Source organism: Elephantulus edwardii, unplaced genomic scaffold (genome assembly GCF_000299155.1).
Source record: "Elephantulus edwardii isolate Elephantulus edwardi_28Jun2011 unplaced genomic scaffold, EleEdw1.0 scaffold00232, whole genome shotgun sequence".
NCBI classification, from domain to species: domain Eukaryota; kingdom Metazoa; phylum Chordata; class Mammalia; order Macroscelidea; family Macroscelididae; genus Elephantulus; species Elephantulus edwardii.
In genome coordinates this window covers 2,935,033-2,942,770 of record NW_006399982.1, presented here as the reverse complement: position 1 = coordinate 2,942,770, position 7,738 = coordinate 2,935,033, and the positions used below count along the sequence as shown (strand labels likewise).

Sequence of the window (7,738 nt, the reverse complement as noted above, 5' to 3'; positions counted from 1 at the left end):
CCACAGATTAAAATCACCTTTGGCAAAAAAAAATCACCTTTGGCTTCGCAGCATCACTTTCTGTCCACTAGGCCAACTGAGCTCATTGTTGTTGTTAATTGTTGTTAAACTGTAGGAACTCATAGTGACCCTATGAATGGAAGACCTGAATACTTGTATGACTTTCATCGTTTCTCCAAGTTAATAGGGTTTCTGGAGGCAAGCTATCTTGGAAGTAGATGCCACTCCTGCTTCCAAGTTTGTTTTAATTGGGAAGCTCCACCAAAACCTGTCCACCGTGGGTATTACTATTCAGAATACTACTTTTAAAAAAAATACATGTGAAGGAAAGCTTTCATAAACTAAAATGCAAAGAAAATAAGATAATTTATCCAACACAATCCTAGTGTGAGATGTAATGGCTTAACAATGACTAGTTAGTAATTTATACCTTATTACAGATTATAAATTTTCAAAGTACTAAACTTATTAGCAAAATACATTGTCAGGAGATGAGGAGGATAGTACAGAATAGGATAGGGTTGTTATGAGTGAGATGGCACATACCAACAACTTATTCCCTGGGGACTGTATTTTTTAAAAAAAAAAAAATCTCTGCGAGGATATAAATGTATGCAATCTGAATCCACCAGCTACTCCACAGAAGAAGTATGGGCAGTTCTGGTGGACTAGTGGCAAGAAGGTGTGCTGCAATCCCAAAGGCGCAAGGTTCGAATCCACAAGATGCTCCACTGGAGAAGGAGGGAAACTATTCTCCTGTGCTAGTTGGATCTGACATGACGGTACACATAAGGGGGAGGGAAACAGTGGGAAAATTAAAGTCTATTAAAAACATTTTAAAAAAAATAAGTATGGGCAATCATGTGATTTATTGCCTCTGAATATACATCTATAACTTAGTAAGCATGTATAATGCTCAACATACTTACATTTATTATATTGGTAAAAATTAGAAAGCTACATATTATTAAGCATAAGTGGGAAGACAGAACTAAAGTAAATATTATATATGATCAATTATAGATTGGTAAAACTATTACGGAACATATTCTTATACTATTTAATCCAATTAAATATACAGTTGTTATGTGTGAGTTAAGTACAACTCATAAGGACCTTGGGAACAACAGAACTGAACCCTGTCCTATCCTGCACTATCCTCCTCACCTCTAACATACTTAAGCCCATTGTTGTAGTCACTGTGCCAATCCATCTCCACTGAGGGTCTTCCTCCCTTTCACTTACTATCTTTCCTAGCATGATGTCCTTTTCCAAGGAATACTCTTCTAGCAACATGCCAAAGGTATGTGAGATGAAGCTTTACTATCCTTGCCTCTAAGGAGCAGTCAGCTGCACTTTTCCCCAAGACATATCTGTTTGCTCTTTGGCAGTTCGTAGATCTTCAGTACTTTTCCGGTTTTCTACTTCAGTAGATTTTCAACACCACAACTCAAAGGCATTAATTCTTCTTCTTTGTCCATCCTTATCTACTGTCTAGCTCTTAGATGCACAGCAAGTGACTGAAAAGACCAATCAGGTGCACCCCAGTCTTCAAACTGACATCGTTTCTAAATACTTTGGAGGCATGAGGGGGCAGTGGCAAGTGGTGACCAGTACGAGGTCCCGGGCCAGGACCCACAGGGCCACAGCAGGAGGGGACGCAGCACCGCAGGCAGAGCGGCTCAGCTGGGCCCCGCCTGTGGCCCTCAACACCGGCTAGATGCTCTTCTTGCTCTGGAAGCTGGTGCAGTGGCTGGGCTTCACTCCCTTCGAAATCTTCATGCACCTGCTCGGCTTGTTGTGTTCTCTGTGCTGCTGGCATTACACGTGGATGGCCTGGCCCCCAGCCTCTCCTGGTGGAACGTGTTCGTGCCCTTTTTTGCCATAGACGGGCTCAGGACTTACCACACTCATGTCAGTGCGTCTCTTCCAGAATGGAGAGAAGTGGCTGGCTGTACTCTGCCTCTTCTGGGTACTCACGGTCCTGAGCCTTAAGTTCATTTTTGGGATGCTGCTGTGCCAGAAGTTGGTGGAACAGACTCAGGAGCTGTGGTTTAGCTTGATCATATCCCCGGTCTTCATTCTTTTGCAGCTGCTCATGATCCACGCCTGCAGAGTCAACTAGCTTGCGGAGGGAGACAGCTGGAATGTTGGACCTCTAGGTGGCCTTCCTTCCACTGTTCATTGGAAGACAACATCGCTTTTGCTTTACACTGGCCATGTCTCAGATTGTTCCCACAGCAGAGCTACACAGCAGTCCAAATCCTTAAGATGCGCTTGAAGGCTGTGAGCTTTGAGCTGCAGATCCTGTGCAGGGTCCTAGGGCAGATGGCCTTTCGTCTGCGACAGCGGGACTTTGCCAGTAAATGAAATGCACTGATGGGAGTTTGGGCATTCCCTACAGACCCACAGAAAGCCACTCCAGCTGCCAGGCAGCAAAGCTGGACCCCTCGGCTGCAGCACTGACTGACCTAGGAGCTCACCAGTCAATCCTTCGGGCAGACTTCACCACACGAATTCTGGGCAACTAATAGGCCCGGTGCCACCTCCATCATGTCATGAGGGAGGGGCGGTTTCTTCTGGGGACTGGAGACTAAGGAACTCTGCTTCCCCCCAACTGCCAGAGGAGAGCTCATCACCTCCTCCCCTTGGGGATGGCGTCATTAACACACGTAGGCAGGTTGAAGCCACCCCAGGTGGGCAGGGGATGAGGGTAAGTGCTGACTTTGGGAATGGGGGAATTTGTGAGTGGGCCTCTGGCCTCCAGGAACTGATCCTGACCCACATTCTCCACTAAGGGCTTTAGTTTGATTGCAGTCAGGTGCCAAATGAGAATGTCCGTCAATACAAAAATAAAATTTGAATGTTCTGCTAAGAAAGAAAAAAAAATACTTTGGATAGGTGCCTGACAGCAGACTTTCCCAATGCAATGTATCTATTGATTTCTTAACTGCTGGTGCCAAGGGTATTGATTGTGGATCCAAGTAAGATACATCCCCTATCACCCAGCAATTATGTTATTACATGTATACATATAGTATGTCATACATGGAAGTAGGTAGTAACCTACTCCAAAGAAATTATCACAAATACACACTGATGAGTTACATAAGGCTTAGGACAGATGGTCACTAACTAAAGTTGGATACAAACTCAGTGGTTTTCTCAGAGAGAAACAGTAATTATGATGGCAGCACACCACAGTAATATTATACAGTAGTCACAAATCAATAGATTAGGTGTATACATAACTATATGAATAAATCTTGAGTATCTGCTATTACTACTACTCAGACGAAAAAAAAAGCATGAAATATGAAAAATAAAACAAGTTAAAAAGCACATTCAAGTAAAAACATTCACATTAGAATGGTTGTTTAAGAAAAGAATGAGACACTAAAGTAAGGTAAAGGAAAGTGCCTAGCACAAACCAATAATAGGCCACAAACTGATGCTTTTGAGTAACTTTACCTTCTACAACTAAGACGTGTTCAAATGTGAAGACTTCAGCAATGATAATATATAACAAGAGTTAAAATGAAAAAGGTAAAGTCAGATAATACTAGCTGTATGACAAAGAATGTTTTTACATGGCTAGAACAAGTCCTGATTTTGTGGTGTTAGGTGTTTAGTTGACTATAGCTGATAGCAACTCTTAAGAACCTTACTCACCCTATCTTGTACGATCACAGCCATCTCTGATATGCTCAACACCACTGCTAACAGTCACTGTGTCAATCCATCCGTTTGAGGGTCTGATAGTAATCCTTACATACTTCTTGAAAATATTTTTCAAATACTGGAAAATATTCCTGCATAAACTACCTACTGAGTATGACTTTCCTTATTCCTGAGATATCTGGACTTTCTATAATAACTCAATCACCTTTTGGTAAAAATTAATCTTAATTCCCATGTGCTAATTTGTGGAAAATTATATAGTTGTTTTTTGCTTTTTTAAAGAAAAAAATCACTCACAGTTAACAAATCTCCCAACCTTCCCACCAACCTTACTAAAACCTGGCAGAAAAAAAGTACACTTCTTTTTAAAAGCAAGAGGGGGGGAAAGGGTGTCTTCTTGTTTACAGTACTCTTGGCTTACCCGCCACAAAAACTGTGGCAAAAAAAAAAAACAACAAAAAACGGTTATCAGCTAATCATGCCTGAAATTGCCAGCAAGTCACAGCCAATTAGATTGGTATACTTTTGTACGGGCATGAAGACAGCCCTGAAAGCATAGCATATTGCAAGTTGGGTTGCAAACCCAAAGTCTGGGAATGAAGTCTACCAGCAGTAGATTCTACTTGAAGGCAGTGGGTTTGGTATAGGCATGTGTATACTCACATTCTGAAGTAGACAGCCACCAAACAGTTCCATACTGTTGCTAAGACCAGGACTTTAAATCAAGCAGCTGGAACTCTCTAACTCAAAATCAATTGTTGTTGTTGTTGTTATGTGCCATCGAGTCGCTTGCAACTCATTGCTACCCTATGTACAACATCGTTAAACTCTGCTCTGTCCTGTGCCAATCACACTGTCTCAGACACACCCATCCAGATTACCCCAGTCACTGAATCAATCCACCTCATAGGGGGTCTTCCCCTTCTGTGCTGTCCCTCCACCCTACCAAGTATGATGTCCCTCTCCAAGGACCTGTCCCTCCTTACAACATGTCCAAAGTGTGTTAGACGGAGCCTTAGAATCCTTGCCTCCAAGGAGCAGTCCAGTTTGACCCTTTCCAGGATGAATCTGTTTGTTTTCCTAGCAGTCCATGGTACTCTCAATACTCTTCTCCAGCACCACAGCTCAAAGGCATCAATTCTCCTATCCTCCTTAGTCATTGTCCAACTCTCTGATGCATAACAAGTGATGGCAAAGACCATGTCCTTTATCAGACGCACCTTAGTCTCCAAAGAGACACCATTGCCCTTCAGTACTTTGGAGAGGTCTCTAACAGCAGACTTTCCCATGGCAATACGTCTTCTATTTCCTGGCTACTGGTGTCGAGAGTGTTGACTGTGGAGCCAAGCAAACTAAAGCTGTGAACAATCTCAATGTCTTCACCATCCATCCTGATGCTGCCAATTGGTCCAGTGGTGAGAATCTTTGTCTTCTTGACATTGAGCCTAAATCCACATTGGAGGCTGCAGTCCTTGACACTCTGTAGCAAGCACTTCAGGTCCTCCTCAGTTTCAGCAAGCAGGCTTGTGTCATCTGCATATCGCAGGTTGTTGATAGATCTTCCACCAATCTTGACCCCACATTTCTCCTCATAGAGCCCAGCCTCCCGGTTAATCTGTTCTGTGTATTAAGTTGAAAAGGTATGGAGACAGGACACATCCCTGGCGTACGCCCTTCCCAATTTTGAACCATGCAGTGTTTCCTTGCACTGTTCTGACGACTGCCTCTTGGTCCAAGTATAGGTTTCTCATTAGCACGATCAAGTGTTCTGGGATTCCCATTCTTCTCAGACTCAGCCACAGTTTGTTATGATCCACACAGTCAATGAAACACAGATAGACATTCCTCTGGTACTCCGCCGTGCTTTCAGCTACGATCCATCTAACACTAGTTATAATATCCCTAGTACCACGACCCCTTCTAAACCCAGCTGGACTTCTGGCAGTTCTCTGCTGATGTGTTGTTCCAGTCGTTTTTGGATAATCTTCAGTAGAATTTTAGAAAAGGGTAATACCTCATATTTTGTTTCAATTTTTTTAACCCATCAACAATCAGATCACCACTGTGAACATTTTGAAATTAGATCTTCCAGACTTGGATCACGTATACACACTTTAATATCCTGTTATGTAATAAAATAAAAGTAAATAGTACAAATATAAGAAACTAACCAATAAATAAAACAGTACCATTTACTGTCAATGTAAACTTTGTCCCATGGAGCAGCTGGTGGGTTGGAACCATAAACATTTAACCACTGTACTAGCAAGCTCCTTGGATACATATGAATAAAATATCCATGAATATAAAAAACTTCTAAACTCACTCTTGTGTTGAAACCAAACCATCACTGAACCTCCAGCAGGTTTCAAAAGCCACAAACTGCACAGGAAATTGCTATGTCTTTTTCCTGTGAAGTCACTGGTAGATTAAAACTGCCAGAGGTGCTGCTTTAGGGTTAAACACAACTGTTTACAGATTATGCCACCAGAGCTCCCTCTATATGCTATAAAACCAAAGGCATCAGTAGCTCTGGAAGTGGGAATAGAAGGTAATTAAGAGCAAGGAAATTAACTGAAAGTTTATTTACAAATAATCTCCTCCTTAACTTTCTAAATTGGTGTCAATGTTCAAAGACTCAAGCTTTTATGGCCTGCAGAAGCTAAATCTCTAAATTGGAGATTATATCAAGTTCAGCTAAGATATGGCATAGCAACAAACTGAGTATTAAGTAAAATTTACTGCTCTAAATTATGAGTTATTTAATCTTCCTTTTCTAGGTGACTCTCAGAACACTATCAGGTAGTTCTAAAACAGTCTAGGCAAAAAACTCTAAGTCTTCAATGGAGAAAATCTGGAATCTTTGAGAAAGGCTATTTAATGAGCCAAAGAGCAGAGAGATCACACTTCAAAGTAATCAAAAAGTAGGTTCAGCAACACATATCTTAAAATTTAAAGATACAGAGATCTATACGTTCCTGCACAAAAATGATGCACAAATTCATAAAGAAATTAAAAGCTTTTAGTCCCCATCCATGAACTCAAAACATTAGCTTTTGATTATTCACCCATGTATTTCATATAGAACAAAGTTTTACTTCCAAATATGATACAGTAGGTCACAGGAAATCAATACTCCCACTGTAATAACTAAAGAGATAGCAAGAGAATATGAAAATTACAAAGATCAATAAGAAGACTTTGGAGACCTAGGAAAATGAAGGACTATTTGAACTTTAATTTCAGAAATAAATCTGATACAGTTTGAATCCACCAGATGCTCTGCTGGAGAAGGAGGGACAATCTCCTCCTGTACCAATCAGATCTGATTTGACAGAGCGCGCGCGCGCGCGCACACACACACACACACACACACACATGCACACTAATAATTTTTTTAAAATAATTTAAAAAATCATTAAAATAAAAAAAAAGAAATCTTCCTTGATGGGCCAGAAATTGATGGTAATTTATTTACTGGAGGAGAGTGGAGAGATTTGTTAATTTTTCCATGGAGGCAGAGAAATCAGAATAGGCAGAGAAGGGCTCTACTCAGTGAAAGAGAAACCAGCACAGGCTTTTCTAGTCACACAGGACTGGAATGAAAGGCTAGAAGCCAAAAGTACTGAAACACTTGGCCAAATTTCCCCACAAGAAATTTGCTTGCTCTAGGGCACTGATATAAAAACATAATTTCTCTTCAGAGGTCACAGCTGCATGGTGTGGGAAGCTAAATTCAAAAGTTTCTAAAGAACTCATTCTCCCCACAGTCTTTCAAAGCTGAAGAGAAAGAGACCTGCCTTTCTAACTCAAAAGCACAGAGCAGGTATACCAGAAAAGCAAGTATAAGAGGTAGACTGAGAATTTCTAAATCTGCAACTTGTACCAACGTAAATATACCTTTGGCTAGTTTAAGGTGAATAGTGACATACTTTACTAACTTATCATACGAAGATATCTAATATACAATGTCATATAGTATTGAGGGAAAAGCCAAAAATTAAATCTGATATCCAAAGAGACTGAGCAATTAAAAATTTTAAAAGGGGGGGAAACT

At 41.0% G+C, this 7,738-nt stretch overlaps 1 protein-coding gene and 2 pseudogenes across 1 annotated transcript in view; 2 read left to right on the top strand and 1 right to left on the bottom strand.

The window, feature by feature from the left end:
- Nucleotides 1-7,738, bottom strand: part of UBE2R2 (ubiquitin-conjugating enzyme E2R 2) — a 107,984-nt gene that overhangs the window by 73,636 nt on the left and 26,610 nt on the right. The window lies entirely within an intron of this gene.
- LOC102873326 lies at nt 1,721-2,125 on the top strand (annotated as a pseudogene).
- LOC102854085 overlaps nt 2,272-7,738 on the top strand; it is an 11,169-nt pseudogene continuing 5,702 nt past the window's right edge.